The sequence below is a fragment of the Poecilia mexicana genome, unplaced genomic scaffold, assembly GCF_051168715.1.
Source record: "Poecilia mexicana isolate PSO_F unplaced genomic scaffold, ASM5116871v1 scaffold_16, whole genome shotgun sequence".
NCBI classification, from domain to species: domain Eukaryota; kingdom Metazoa; phylum Chordata; class Actinopteri; order Cyprinodontiformes; family Poeciliidae; genus Poecilia; species Poecilia mexicana.
In genome coordinates this window covers 2097900-2114834 of record NW_028263385.1, presented here as the reverse complement: position 1 = coordinate 2114834, position 16935 = coordinate 2097900, and the positions used below count along the sequence as shown (strand labels likewise).

Below are 16935 nucleotides of genomic sequence, written 5' to 3'. Positions count from 1 at the left end.
ATACTCAACAATAGAAAAAGAAGCTTTGGCGATAAAATGGGCTCTTGACACTTTAAAATATTATCTACTGGGTGGTGAATTTGTGCTTGAGACTGACCATCGAGCTTTACAATGGATGAACAAAATGAGAGAGACCAATGCAAGAATCACCAGATGGTACCTGTCGTTGCAACCTTATCGTTTTAAGATTCAGTATAAAGCTGGAAAGAAGAATGTTGTGGCAGATTACCTTTCCCGTTCCTATGAAGATTAAATGACTTAAAGGGGGGGGGAATGTGACAAAGTGGTTCAGTTGATGTTCACCACTTGTCCCTTATATTTTATCATTCACTTATTTTATAGTTGGTTATAATAATTAATGTAAACATTGCAATTTTGCTTTACTTACTATCCCGGGTTTGTTTGTGTTAGCATTATGTTGCAGGATCTATCTATGTTTAGGTTGGTTATTATTTCTGGATTGTGGGTTGAATTTGTTTCAAGGTGTATTTATTTTTTCTTTGTATTCACCATCATTTGCCCTTGTAGATCTGCAGGAGTGTGGGAGGGGCCGACCCAGTACTTCCTGATTAAGTGGCTGGATGATGTCATTGATTACCTTATTGGGTTCTACCAATTAGAGGGTTTTTCTTTTGTGTATTGCTTTGTTTGTTTTTCTTTAAAAATAATCTTTTAGAGTTATTTTGGATCATGTGACTTATTTTGCAGATAATTTCATTAGGTAGGAGTTTGTAAATTGATTTGTAGTTTTGGTGTTTCTTTGTTTAGAATTTGTTTGTTTGACCTGTTCCTTGGTGGCTGTGTCCAATTAAGCACAGGTGTGGTGCCAAATGTGTATAAAACCAGTGAGTTTTTGAATGCTGGGGGAGAAGTCTGAGAAATGACTGAATAAAAAATATAACTGGAAGAAACTGAAGCAGTGGCTGGTCCTGATTTTCTGCTCACTTCTGACCCTTGAGCCTAACCTACTTTACAAAAGGGTACATCAAAGAGACAGTTGTTCCTTCATCAGAAACTTTTCCAGGTGGTAACAGAGTGCCACATGACTGATGAAGGGTCAGATCATCCTCTTTTCCCATGAACTGATCATATCATATGCATTCAAAACCAGGCATGGAAAATGGCCCATCTTCCCCTTATAATCCATGTCTGAGTCACCACTATCAAAATCAGTTAGGATTCCATTTTTCTCACAACTACATTGTTGTATACTTGTCTGGTCATCGCTAAGTCCAACATATCAAGAACCACACTCAAAATTAATCTTAAAAAGGAAGAAGTTTTGTTGTGAAAACTGGCGTAAGGGTGTGAGATCTTTCCAGGTACACGCAGAAAACGGAGCAAAGGCCTGAGAAATAACAGTAATCTTGTATATTGATTTAATGATGATTAAAAAAGATAAATACAAAATACACACATATGTAATATGTAATGGTTGGAATGTCTGTAATGCATAATTGAAATATATGTTCTGTATTCTTGAATTGTAACAAACAGTAACAATTTGATTGTTGTATGTTGATTATTGATGATTAGAAATGGTAACAGCTTAAGTTACAGAACAGATAAGTGATGAAGAATCGTACTGTGAGTTATAAGTTGGTAGTTATAAGTTGGTAAAATGTTAAATTGATTATGTTTTATGATAAAGTTACAGAAATGAGATGACTGAAGATTTGAGATCATGAGAAATAAAACAGACTGTGTTGCAATTAAGCTGGGCGGGGGTGCTGGAACAACTCAAAGGAAGTAAGTTACGAGACATGGCCTCAAAGGCCAGATGGCCAGTAGAAAAAGGGAAGTACCGAAGAGAGTTGCTGCAATGAGTCAGGGAGGAGATGGTGATTGGGGAAGGTTGGGACTTTCCACACACTCAAGGGGGATGAGTCAGAAGTCACGTAGACCTCTCCCATACACAACCATGGGCTGAGAGGGTTTAAAAACCAGCAGACGAAGGAGGAAACTGTTCTTTGTCCGCGGCGCTGAAGGAGAGTCAACAAGAGGATGCAGACAGAAGATCAGCAGAGGACCGCACCCTGGGACCAAGGGGAAGTTGAGACTTCACGCAGCCAAGAAGGGACAAGATCCATCTGCCCCCAGCCCTGGTTCCTGATTCGACCAACCCCTCTGCCTCAACCCAACGATCCCTATTCTACTGCAGCAGACTTGGAGAAAAGACAAAGGTCACGGATTGATGAAGATTCTGTGCGTTTGAAGGACAACGGACAGTTCTGCTTTGCTTCTATTCTGAAAAGAGGACTTTGCTCCGCCAGGACAGAGACTCTGACCAAGGACATCTGAGGACTTCAGCTGCCGAGATCAATTGCCATCGGGTGTGAGTTGAACTGCCCCCCAAAAGCCTCGCTTAGTGAAACTAGTGACACAGGATAGGGATAGAGAAGAAAATAGGTTATGATTGATTTTAATTTGAATTTGTTGTATTATTGCAAGTTTGTAATCTCTGAAAGTAAATCTGCTTGTCATAAACCCCTGCTAAAGCTTGCTTAATAAATTACATACTAAAACTACCGATGGGACTTGTGGACATTGAGATTAATTGAGTCGTTTGATCATTGTAGTTTCTCCTGATTATAATAAAATTAGCATACATGATTCCAGAGATGTGGTGGCTTCGTACTTTCCTTTGGTGAGTGTAAAAAATAATGACCCTGGGACTTAAGTCTAAGTCACTAAATCCAATCTAGCCAGTAACAAGTGCACGTTATTTTGAGGAAAAGAGCTACCGTTAACAGGAGTGGTTGTAGAGGCTATGCAGCTGTGAGGGCTACTCAGCTGACTGTTTCTCAACTGAAAAGGGTCATAACTTCTGGATTTGTAGGTAGTTAGAGCTAGACTTGTCTTTTCCACCGCCAGTTTAAATAGAATATCTCCTATAAACCTATTCTAGGGTAAGACCCGGGTTTCAGGGATTTTCCGGACCTGTTAGACAGAGAACTGGTCAGTAGTCAGTCGGAGGTGAGATAAGGGCGGGGCTGACTATTGCGTAATAACAAACAGTTTGGAATTGGAAGAATATGGTATGTATTTAAATAAGCTTACCTAGATCAAAGGTATTATCCCACCGGTCACTATTGTGACCGTCAACATCTTTACACATCCTGCTCACACACCAAACTAATTTTTGTAAATGCAAAGGTGTATATCATAACTAGACACTTTAAAGATCATGTGCACCAAAAACTTTTGTTATATGTTTATTTAAACATACTTTACTAGCCTCTTCTTTGGGAGGTTTGTGTCACTCTTCTTCTCGCCAAGGTGCAACCAAGATATAATCAGCTCTGGTCATGTGATAATTTACTCTAAACATGTGATGCTGCATAAGTATCCAAACACTCTAAACTTTCCATATAACATTAACTGAAAATTAATCAGGAAGCTTTTTGGAGTCCTTGAAAGTAAAATAAATTTCTTTGTCACTATTGTGACCGGTGGGTTGTCTTCAACACATAATTAAGTAAAAATATTTAATACCCACATACAAATACTTTAAGTATAATATATAATCTAATCATTACTATAGATTATTAATAGATAGAATGCATCTTGCATCATGCAAGTTTTATTAAAAGTTTCTGAATATAAATTGTGGGACTTTTAATTTATAGAATTGTGTCCCTCAATACCAGCTGGCATCCAGATTGCTCATATTTTGTGTGACAGGTTTATACTTTAGCTCAGAGTTTCATGGTCAAAAACTTTCTTTAGTTGAGAGTTGACTTTCTCTATGACTCATTGAGGTATTTAAAAATAGCGCTGATTCCCAAACAGGACCTCTGAATACACATTAAGAACACAGTACAAGTATTCAGAGCACGTTGAACCAACTCCACCCTTTTCCCCTTTGTCTTTACCTACTGACTGTGCCACACCTTCTCTGGAGAGGTTTCTGCTTATGCATACTGCTAAAGAAATATACTTTTATACATTTAAATTTTCTATATAATTCAGTTTTCTCTTGCATAAAACCAGTTAGTTTCATGTGACTGCCCAGAGCTAAATATAAAAGGAAAAAAGAAAACTAGAGTTTTATTTTGTTAAAACATGTCTCCCTTTATGATCTGCAGAGGAAACAGACTCCCAAAAAGCAGATGTTCTTTTGAACTTTTGCTTTTTAATTTGTCCATCTCTGCTTCCGCTTTAAAAGATATCATTCTAGCCTGCTTGGAAAAGATGGCTGCTGATCACATTACACTGCTTGTACAGGTCACATGTTTGGGTGTGGTATTTATTTCTTAGAAACGAAACCTAAGGGTATAAAAACACAGACGTAACGTTTGGACTGAAGCAGAAACCAGCAGAGACAGAACGCTATAACTTCTTACCAACTTCAGCTCTAAAAACTCATCCCAGCTCCTAAAAAGATCCACATTCAGATTAACAGAAGCCAGTTTCAGAAGGTAAGCTTTGTTTTCAGATACGCAGTAATGTTTGATTATTATGTGAAAGCCGTTCCTGCTCTTCAAAAATAAATAATTGAATCCAACCCAGCAGATAAAACGAGGGACTGTTTTAGTTATTGTTGCAGAACTGATTTTAAATCAGCTTAGATATGCTTTAATAGAAAAACAAAGTAGAGATTATATTCATTAATACAGCAGCCTGATGGAGACAGTTAATATGCTTTTATCTTATGTCTGAAATCTTGAAGTGACTGTTCAAAGGTTTGTTATAAGTGAAAGTCAAACATTAACTTTCTGTTCCAAACCTCATTCTGGTGAATAATGTGTTCACAGTCAAACCTTTTCCCTTTTCCTGTGTTTATAAGACCCATTCCAGATGATAGCCTGGACTCAAAAACAAAAGGATTAGAGTTGAAGAGTGTCCAGCTGCAACATCAAGTAAGGCACAAAAAATGAAAGTCTTTAAATTACAATAAAGGTCAGTTTTTTGTGTTCTTACTGGAACATAAAGAACACTAATAATCAAAAATCTTGTGTATATTTATATTATTTTAAGCATTGTTTGGGCTCATGCAACATCAAAATGAATTTTTACAGGATGCAAAATCTAGTTAGTTCACCTTACTTAAAAAAAGTGTCCAAACAAATTTCCTCAAATAAATCTAGTTTTAAAGCTTAAAAATATTGGTACATGCAAGTTGTACATCTTAGGTTCACACAACTTGACTAACTTGTGAATTTAGAGTTCAATTAACTTGTGCAATTTTAGTGACCATAACTTAAGTTAATTTAACAAAGCTGAGTATGTTGCAATTACTTAATGGTCAAAGTCTAGTTTTTTTTTAAACTACACACTACTTATCCACTTTATTCCTGAGAGGCTTACTGGGGAAATGATTATGGGTGTTACTCCCGGCGGCTAGCGGAAGTAGCATTATTTCATTGTAATTTGTAGGGTTTTTGCTAATCTATATTCATGATAGAAGTTACATCTCTCTTTTCAGTTATAATACAATATTTAGTAAAACTTGTTGTGAAACCTGTTGGGACTGATTGAGATCTTATCAGGACACACAGAAAATGGGTTACAGAAGCCTGGAGGCAACAAGTAATCTTGTACTATGATTTAATGCTGATTAAAGTTTATGTAATCTTTGGTTTAAATATACTATTAATTGTATTATGATTTGATGTTGATTGACGTTTCCTTGTTAAAAGTTGCTAATAATTAAGATAATGAGTTATGAGATTCTGGCTGAAAAGTCAAAGTAAGAAGGTAAAATGAAAATGTCACATACTGTGTCTCAACAAGAGGCTGAAGAGGAAAAGAGAACTGTGAGCATGAAGAAAACAGGAAGTGTTGCAAAAGGCAGAAGTGACTTGCAAAATGCAGGTGGTTGAGTGCTGATAGGCCTGTTATTGTGACAGGCCTAAGAGTTAGGCCTGTCACAATAACAAATTTTGCTGAGCGATTGTCTAAAAAATTATTACGATAAACGATATTGACTAATAATGCATGCGATTTCCTGCCATAGATAGATACACTTTATTTTCAAAAGAACACATAATACTGTAACTGATAAACTAAATAAACAAAACAATCAAAAACAAAAATAAAATTGATTCTCAGTCTCCATTAACAAAAAACTTACTTAAATAAAAACTAAACAACATAAAGCCAAAGTGGAAATAAATACTGCATTCAACCAAAAGAGTGCAGATCATAAAGTCTGTATACTATATTGGCCTTCAGTAATCACTAGATTTAAATAGAGGGGGCGGGAGGGGCGCGCTAGTGAGCGATGGAGAAGTAGGTAGCGTTTCCCTTGAGCTCCTGCAAATTTCTAAATATATTTATTACTAGCTTGGAATTTGGGCAGTCTTATAACAGGTTGGGAGTGAGAACAGTTCGGACTTTAACTGCATCAGGACAGGATGAAAGCAAATTTAAGGATGCATGCCGCCAACAAGGACAAGAAATCGAGAGAGCCAGGCCCTGCCGCCCCGGACTCGCCTGAAGGTAGCTATCCGATGGCTAATGCTACCATCCTAGAAGCTATAAACTCTCTTCGTACAGAACTACAAGTCACCAAGTTCGAAATTTGCCAGACAATAGATACTCGCATCGAAGGAGTGTCCACCACTATCAGAGAACTCCTCAACCTTAAGACCGAGACTCAAAACGCCATTCACGTTCTGAAAATGTCCAGCGATCAACATGGCGCATCCATTGTTGAGCTCGAACGAGCGGCCACACAGTCAGCAGACGAAGTAACCGCGCTACAGTCGGAGATAAAACGTCTATGCACAGAAATGAATCAGCTAACAGAAAAACACATAGATCTCGAAGGAAGGTCCAGACGTCAAAATATATGGATTGCAATGTTAAAAGAAGGGGCAGAAAAGGGTGCGGAATTGAACTGATTCGTCTCGCAACTCCCGAAAGAAGTGCTGACTCTGGATGAGTTGCCGCTGGTGGATCGCGCTCATAGAGCGATACGAAGGCGCCCAGACGACACAGGACCCCCTCGGGCGTTGGTGGTGAGACTCCATTATTACCGCGACGTTACAACAATCCTCCGGAAGGCCATGACTCAGAGAGACCTCGCCTACCAGGGACAGAAGATCCGTATCTTTCCTGACTTCACCGCCGAGATAGCAAAACGCAGAGCTGCATTTAACGGTGTCAGAGCACTTCTTCGGGACAAGCCGGGAGTTCGGTATGGACTTTTATATCCTGCAAAGCTGAGAGTGACTTTCAGAGGAACAGAAACAATGTTCACAGACGCGAAAGAAGCCCAGAGATTCGCAGAGCTCCACTTTGGCGCCGGGAGAGAAGATGTAGGCGACCCGCAGCGGACACCTGATGCAGACGCGGAGTGACCAGGTTCTGGTGGTACCTAATGCCTGGACTGTGATGCTTAACCAGTTAAGTTTAGATAATATTTAGAATTCTGGTGTTGCTTAAATAATTAGCTGCCTTGAATATCGTTGATAATCTAGGGTGGTCTGATGTCTACAAATAGGCAGCTTATATAACCTGACATGTTTTTTAGACCATTTCCCAACTGTTCAGGTGTCAGGTTGGTGCTCGAACGAATTATTTTTGCAGAGCCTTTTTCAACTTCTAATTAGGAGTGAAAAGTAAGGGAAGTTGTTAGTTTAGCAGGTTAATGTATCTTGGTTGTTTGAGTGTTACTCTTAATTTAATTCTTTTGTTTATTCGTTCCTTTTTTTCTTTTTTTTTCTTCCTTAGAGGGGTCGCGCCTTACTTTGCAGGTTTTTCTTAGTATAGGCAAGACAGTAAGTATTTTGTTCGAGAGGGTGGGCTGGGACTTAGATACCATGTTTAATCGTTTCTATCACACTCGTGAGGAATTCTATATTCTCTCATTTTAATCAGAGTTATGCAGGCTGATGTAACACAAACAAAGAAGTGGGGACAAGTCACTTTGGTCACATGGAACGTTAAAGGTTTGAATAATCCTGTGAAGAGGGGTAAGATATTAGCACACTTAAAGACAATGTCTAGCGACATAATCTTTCTTCAGGAAACCCACCTTAACAAGAATGAGCACATAAAACTGAGATGCAGGTGTACAGGGCAAGCTTATCATTCTACTTGTGCAGTGAGAGCTAGAGGCGTGGCAATATTATTCAAGAAAGGTACACCTTTTATCCATAAGTCAACCATATCCGACAAGGAAGGTAGATATTTAATACTAGTTAGAGAATTGTATTCTGTCCCTATAACTCTGGTTAATATATATGGCCCCAACATAGACTCTCCTCTTTTTTACAAACATGTTTTAGCCCAAATACCTGACATTTCGCAAACTAATCTAATCATTGGAGGGGATCTAAATCTTGTATTAGATCCATACTTAGACCGTTCATCAACACGTAGAGCAGCGGCCTCTAATGCCGCTGCTTAAGGAATATCTAAATATTCTTAAGGAATATCTAAATATTCTTAAGGAATATCTAAATAACTCTAATTTGTTCGATAGCTGGAGGATTTTTAACCCGCAGGGGAGAGCCTATTCATTTCACTCAAATGTTCATAATGTGTACACACGAATTGATTATCTAATGTTGGATGGAAAATTATTACCCTATACAAGTGAAGTAAAATATCACAATATAGCAATTTCAGATCATGCCCCCCTTTCTTTAGATTTACATTTAGATAATTTGAGCCAAACCGAAAGGACATGGAAATTAGACCCACAATTGTTGAAAGAACCAGAATTCTGCAAGTTTATCAGAGAGCAGATTACATTTTTCTTTGAAATGAATGACCTTCCCGGAACGTCTCCTTCAATATTGTGGGAAACTATGAAGGCCTATTTAAGGGGAGGTATTATATCCTTTCAAGCAGCAAGGAAGAAAAGGAACCGAGCAGAGTTGGTAGATTTAGAGCAACAAATTAGGTGTCTGGACAAGGATAACGCTACACACCCCTCTACAGAAACTCATAAAAAAATTCTTTCTCTAAGATATAAATACAATCAATTATTGTCAAATAATATCACTAGAGCTTTTATTTTTACACGACAGAAATATTTTGAATTTGGAGAAAAGCCTAATAAATTATTGGCAAGACAATTAAGGAAAATGGAAAGTGACCGTACAATTAACAAAATCAAATCAGAAAATGGGGAAATTTTAACCTCACACAAAGACATTAATCATAGATTTAAACAGTTTTATGAATCATTGTACTCCTCCAATGCTGTAAAAGATGACTTACTTATACAGAAGTTTTTAGATAGCTGTAATCTCCCAACCTTAACTCAAGAAGACAAGAGCTCTCTTAATGCAAATCTCTCTTGTATAGATATTCAGGTTGCTATTAAAGCATTAAAGAATGGGAAATCGCCTGGTCCCGATGGATACCCCGGGGAATTCTATAAAGAATTTAGTGACCTTTTATCACCATATTTGTTAAAAATGTATATTCAAGCAAACTTAGATACTATACTACCGCCTACTATGAGAGTAGCCACTGTAATACTAATACCCAAAAAAGATAAGGACCCCGAGGAAGTGGGTAATTACAGACCAATATCACTGCTGACCTATGATCAAAAAATACTTGCTAAAATTCTAGCTAATAGGTTGAGTTTATTAATTGACAAATTAATTCATCCCGATCAGACGGGTTTTATACCAAACAGACACTCTTTCTTCAATTTGAGACGTCTTTATAATGTGATCTACTCTCAGAGGGAGGAAACTTCTGATTTAGCTGCCCTTTCCCTTGATGCGGAAAAGGCCTTTGACCAAATAGAATGGCCCCATCTCTTTGCGACCCTGAGAAGATACGACCTTGGTGAGGACTTTGAAAAATGGTTAAAAATCCTTTATCACAAACCTTGTGCTAGAATTGTCACCAATAAGACATTATCTCCTGCATTCCAATTTTATAGGGGTACCAGACAGGGTTGCTCGCTGTCACCCTTACTTTTCGCCTTAGCCCTAGAACCACTTGCACAATCAATTTGCGCCAACCCCCTTGTACAGGGATATACTACTAAAGGGACAATAAACAAAATTTCCTTATGTGCGGACGATATCCTTTTGTTCATAACCAATCTTCAGTGTACTGTACCAGCTGTCCTAGACATAATCTCTCATTTTGGCAGGTTTTCCGGTTATAGGATCAACTGGTCTAAAAGTGAATTGATGCCAATTAAGCTCAAAGACTCTTCGACCTTGGAAAGTATGCCTTTTAAAATAGTTAGTAATAAGTTCACCTACCTTGGCATAGAGATTACTAGGGATTTTAATTCACTGTATGAAGCTAATTTCTCCCCCCTTGTGGTAAAGCTACAAAATAACATTCTGTTTTGGAGATCTCTTCCCATTTCCCTGGTGGGAAGAATTAATGCAATTAAAATGGTCTTTCTCCCTCAGATCCTTTATCTGTTTCAAAATATTCCTATATTTTTACCTAAGAAATTTTTTAAGAAACTTGACTCTACAATCATTCCATTTCTATGGGACTATAAAATGCACAGAATTAGTAAAGCTCACCTTTGCAAGGCAAAAACAAAGGGTGGACTGGCCCTCCCAAACTTTTTATTGGGGCCTGCCATAAGCAATGCATAGGGAGAGCATTGACTGACCTGCGGGTCAGTCACTGCTCTCCCTATGCATTGCTTATGGCAGGCCCCTATTAATCTACACCCAATAGAATGTCTCTTTATTTTTCATATTATTTATTATTCTTCCGTCACCGTTAATGCGGCTCGTACCGCTGCGTGCCCACCCACAAAAGTGGTATCAAAACGAGTGGCTCGATCCCGGCATTGGAGTTATTACTTTTAGTGGGATTCTGAGATAAAATGACGACATAAATTGAGAAAAACGAGAAAACTTTAATTTGAGGAACTCACAGCATCACTAAGATTTCTCTCTGAAACACACACACAGCACAGTGGAGGTCTGACTCCAAAACTCTGTTTAACTCCCCCTCACAGGCACAAATAGAGGCCTATTGATCTCAAAGTTGGTCATGACATAGATACACATGCCTGCTCCTGTAAAATGTTTTCAAAATTTTCCTAGGGCTTATGGTTTTTTGTAAGGGTCCTGGAGACCAACGCTGGGTGTCTCACAAGTATAGAAACCAGCATCTTGTCTGACAGAGAGAGCCTGCCCAGGTGCAGATAATTAATTACCATAGCAACGGGTCCTAGACAGAGGCAGTGAGTATTCTCACAGCGCTGAATCAGATCTCACAATGCATTGTGGGAAGAATACATATTTCCTGTGACTATTCATGTTTTGCTTACATAAAATGATTACTTCTCTGAATTTTTGAGTGTAAATCAAAATGCTTAGTATGAAAATTGATCTTTTTTTTAGAAATTAACAATTACCAACTTTCTTCATGTTTTTTTTTTTTTTATTTTGGACCATGAGTGAGAACCACATGTGAGAAGCTTATAGTCGTCGGTCTCGGATTAAATTTCACTCACTTTGGGTTTATACCTTGCTTTTCAATGGAGACTCATATCATCATAATAAACCTGACAATATTTACAGTTACTATGTGCTAGTGGTGGGTTAAGTATGTCAGACCTGCATATATCTGTTTCTCATAGCAAATTTGAAACACTGGGTTTAAAGTGATGGGCACACTTTGGCAGGCTCCTTAAAATTTCTGCAGGAATTTTCTAGTTTTACTATTAGTCTTGTGCGCTTCGCACCATTACAATGTGGCTAGATTGCAATTTTATACAATGCAAGGGGATCATAATGGAAAAGGAAGACTGCAGTCCTCATGAAATTGGTGCTCTTATTTTGTCACCAACAACTATAGACACCTCGACATATAACAATAACTGCATCATCCACAGTATTATACGTACTTGGAAACAAATAAAATCCCAATTTGGCAATGAGTCTATGTCCATCTTATTACCAATCGCAAAGAATCCCTCATTCGTCCCTTCCACTTTAGATTCAGGTTACATACAATGGAAAGAGTTAGGCATCAGGACTATTGGTGACCTGTTGGTGGGGGGTCATTTTGCCTCTTTCTCTCAACTTCAGGCCAAATTTGGTCTCCATAAACATAATCATTTCAGATACCTACAGGTCAGGGTGTATGTTAAAAAACACACGCACACTTTAGAGAATATAATACCTACTGAATTTGACGAGCTCTTTAAATTGGGTGGTGGGGAGGGCATCTAATCTCTCAGATTTACAATATGTTATTACTCAGATCCTCGCCGTCCACGCAGGGCCTTAGAACAGGCTGGGAACAGGAATTGGGAACCGAGATAAGTGATGAACTCTGGAAGGCTGCTTTAGAGAATATACATAAGTGCTCTGCTAACTCCAGACACTGTCTTATTCAATTTAAAATCATTCACAGACTCCATTACTGTAAGGTGAAACTACATAAAATTTTTCCTAACACATCCCCGTTGTGCGATAAATGCCATATTGAAGAAGCCACGCTTCTCCACTCTTACTCTTTGTGTACTAAATTAACCCCATTTTGGTCTGGTATATTCAAAACTTTATCAGATATGTTCCATACAGAGCTGAGGATGGAACCACTTCTGATTGTACTCGGAGTTTCTGGTCAGCTTTTTCAATTTAATAAATGCCAACAACAATTATTATCTTATGCCTTTATCATAGGAAAAAAACTAGTGTTGATGTTTTGGAAAAAAGCAGAAGTTCCATCTGTTAAGTTATGGCTTGAGGAAATGGTAAGGCTCTCTCATTTGGAAAGATTACGGTTCTCATTAGCAAATAATTTAAAGCAATTTAATAAAACTTGGCAACCCCTTCGGCAATATATTGATAACTCTTTTTGAAGAGGATTGGATTTGAGCCTCGGTGTGTTAAGATATAAGTCCTAGGGAAAAGGAGGGGATGGGCTATGGGAATGTTTTTGTTGATGTCATTTCTGTTTTGTTTTTCGTATTGTCTTATATTTTATGTTCACATATGGAAAAACGAGGACAAATTTGTATTGCTGATGTTTCAGTGTCCAAGTCTGATCCCTCAATAAAATTGTTGATAACGGATTTAAATAGAGAAGATGGGCACATCCTGATGCAATAGTTCACACTACACGATTTTTTGCCCCCATTTTGCCCTTATGACAATCTTAGAACGTTGGGCGTTCCAAGATTCTCGCTGGTGATTTCGTAACCGATCATCCTGCAGTGCGTGGTGTGTTACGGTGGATCGTCGTGGCCGCTCCGATCTAAATCAGGGGCTTTCCCCAACTGGGAGCTTAACGCTGAATGTGACAGGTAGCCAATCAGAAAGCGCGGATTCTCCTGCTTTCTGAGGGGAAATAACAAGGGGAATCCCAAACAACTGACACGGCGCAACCCGAAGTCCAGCGGACATCGGAGATGATATGTGGAAACATTAATGTTTATTCAACATGTCGTGCAAAGAATATAGAAATGACAAAGGGAGGAGTCGGAGCCAAATTGCTACAGCAGTTGATAAACCTGGTAAGTTTTCAGCTGTTCTTCGTTAACGTGACATAAATAGGTTATAATGATTTTCATTCAGTCAGAACTTTACGCTGACTCTAGCCACATGCATCACAGGTAGATTCTAGTAAAGCAGTCATTAATGCCTGGTTTTAAAATGAGTTAACTGGACTTGTAGCCATTATTTTGTGCCCAGGTGGCTGGACACCACATGGCATTATCGAACCCGATCGAACCGTTATACCCAGGATTTCTGTCAGCTAATGTGTCTCTCAGATTTGAAAATGGACCGACAATTGGTTGACAACTCGTGTAGTGTGCGCTGGACATTACATCAAGGAAATGAGAGAGAGCACCGGAGCTGAGCCTTTTTTATTCAGTGTCATCAACATAAAGAAAAAAAGGCAGGAAGAGACGATAAAGCCGATAATTAAAATGAGGCCAATAGGTTTAATTTATCGTGCGATTAATTGATATATCGTTTATCGCGACAGGCCTAGCAAGAGTATTTCAAGGAAAGAGGAAGTTCAAAGTATAGGTTTACGGTTAACCAAGAGTGGCTGACACCTGGAGTGGAAAATTGTACAATGAGGGTTGGGTAACAGTTGAGGCGTACAGAACCAAGATGCAGAAAGTATAAGAATACACGAGGAGGAGGAACTGGGGTTCTTAGTTCTGCAGTGTTCGAGTCTAGACCACACAAAGATGCAGGATCAACGGAGGGCTACGCTCTGAAACCCCGGGAAGGTGAAGACTTCGCACTGGTCGAGAATGGAACAAGATCCTTTTAACCACAGCCCAGGTTTCTGATTTGACAACTGCCCTACGCTCAACCCAAAAGATCTCAACTATGCTGCACTGGACATGGGGAATAGACAAAGATCATGGAATGATAAGGAACTGAGTCCACAAAGAACACACCAGTTCAACTTTGGATCTATTCTGAAAAGGATTCTGCCTTGCTAAGACAGGACTCAGACCATGGATATTAAAGTTTCCCGCTGCCAAGATCAACTCAACATCTGAGGACGAGTAGAACTGCATCCCAAAGCCTCACTGATGACACAGTATAGGGACTGGAGGGAGGTGTGATTTCTAAATTTCTTATATATATTAATCTCTTGATCTGTTGATTGAAGAAGCTGTTTGTCATTTTCCCCTGCTAAAGCTTGCTAATAAAATATTAAAGTCTGATTAATGCTCTGGACAGTTAAATTAATTGAGTCAATTAAGAGTTCATTCTTCTGATTAAGGTAAAATCAATGTACATGATCCTAGTAGCAAAGGGGGCTTCAGATGTTTCTTTAACAAGAGCACGTTATTAATAGAGAAACAGCTACCGTTAACAGGAGTGGTTTTTGAAATGTGACGGACACACCATCTGCTATAAGAGAGCTGCTCAGTGCAGAGGATTGTAATTATGAGTTTAATCACGGGGAGCGACAGGAACAAGATCGTTAAGTTTTGTAATGGAATGACAGTGAATTAGCAGTGCTGCTAACAGCTCCTTTCTCTGAAGAACTGACAGTAAAAGCTCATCCCAGAGCTTTGATAGCTGGTGTTACCACATATTTTATAGCCTAAAAGCTCTGACAAAAGCCGGTTAGTGAGTTGCTAACAGTTGAGGTGGCTCGGGCATCTGGTCAGGATGCCTCCTGGACGCCACCTTGGTGAGGTGTTTCGGGCACGGCCCAGGACACGCTGAGGGACGATGTCTCTCGGCTGGCCTGGGAACGCCTTGGGATTCCCCTGGAGGAGCTGGAAGAAGTGGCTGGGGAGAGGGAAGTCTGGGCCTCCCTTCTGAAGCTGCTGACCCCATGACCTGACCCCGGATAAGATAGACAGATAGATGGATGGATGGATTGATGGGTGGCAAAGTGTTCAAGATTTCCCTCTCAAATGTAGTGAGGAGAGAAGTAGAAAGTAACAGAGGAAAAAAATTAAAATGAAGCACTTTGTATTTGAATTCAGTATTGATAGAGTACATCCCAAAAATGTACTGTTTAAAAACTTTTGGACTAGTGTCTTTTCAAAGAGTAGTGTATGTGCACATCCTCTTAGAAAGAAAGGATATGGGAGTAGCACCCAACTGCAAAAATGAAAAAGTTAATAATAAAATAAAACCATAAAATCTGAGTCCAAATATTCAGAATTCAAATGAATAAAATGCAGAGAAATAAACTAAATCAAAAATAACAGTAACAAATCAAACCAGGGATAAGTGTTGATGTATCTGGGACTTTTTGAAAAGATTTTGATAATTTTTGAATAACATGAGCAATTTGCTATATTGCAAAAAACCGAACATGAGCACACCCGGACAAAACTATAGCAAAGAACTAGAAAATTCCTGCAGAAATTTTAAGGGGAATGCCAAAGTGTGCCCGTCGGTTTGGACCCAGCGTTCCGATGCTAAAAATTAGCCTTAATGCTAAATAAAGCTTCAATGTAGTCAATAACCTGTGGAGAGTCAGAAACATGTGGACTAAGCTGTACTTGTACCATTCAGTGTGTTAAAATTAATGCATAAACTATATGCCAAAATGCTAATGTTAGCATGAAGACTATCAGTAGCATTTGGGGCATAACTAGCATGTTGTCTGTTATTGACTTACTCCATTCAGTATGCTAAACTTGGCAAATAAGTAAGAAAATTAACTAATAGGTTATTTTAGGTAAAATGCTAATGCGTGCAAGGAAGTGCACTAGTGGGTGGCAGTGAAATGCTAATGTTTGTGCTAATGTTAATAAACTATCCTGAGAATAAAAACATAAAAAAAAGCTTAATATTATTGCACCGCCTATGGCGGTGCACTGACGTGAGGGGAGTATGCAGGCTTTTATTTTGAAACTTTCAGTAAGCTTCATTTGAAATGGTAACACTAATCCCATGTGTAACAGTGGTTTGGTTAAAACAGTTATCTAACACAACAAAAGAGCAATTACATGATGTAAAAATTGTCGAGGCTTTTATTTTGAAAATTTTTAATAAGCTTCATTTGAAATGGCTATACTAATTTCATGTGTAGTAGTGATCGGGTTAAATCAGCTTTATGATGCTCAAAGCATACCAGCCAACTCCTCCTCTGTAATAATGGGCTCTTTGCACCTAAGGCGTTGACGTCACATCTCCAGGAGCTAATGCGGCTCACTTTTTTCCGCTTTGAGTTACCATGACTGGTAGAAAAGACTAAGTCGTATTTCAGATGCAAAAAAACAATACTATTAACATTGTTGTCTTCCTAATATAATGGGCTTTTAAGTTTTCGTTAATTTCCAAGCGATCCTGAATTAAGAAGATGGCTTGTAAATATCTGTCGCTACCAGCTAACGCCGCACAGCAAAGTTTGCAGCCTTCACTCCGGATCAGCCTAAAACTACCGGGGATACGGATGATAAATAAAGGAGCCTCCCTGAGTTATTTCCATGGAATCACTTCTATATTCAGCCTGAAAGAGTTTATGGGAACGAGAGAGCAGACCAGAGCCAGACAGCCGAGCGACTGATCCGCCTGTACATCCTGCTGTAAACAC

At 38.8% G+C, this 16935-nt stretch overlaps 1 protein-coding gene across 2 annotated transcripts in view; it reads left to right on the top strand.

Moving 5' to 3' along the window:
• Window positions 1–4241: 4241 nt before the first annotated feature.
• Window positions 4242–16935, top strand: part of LOC148154914 (sterile alpha motif domain-containing protein 9-like) — a 38096-nt gene continuing 25402 nt past the window's right edge. For both annotated transcript variants that reach the window (XM_088013965.1, XM_088013964.1), the window contains exons 1-2: window positions 4242–4421; window positions 4790–4862. The gene's annotated coding sequence lies outside the window, so the exon portion shown is untranslated. The remainder of the gene's footprint in view (window positions 4422–4789; window positions 4863–16935) is intronic.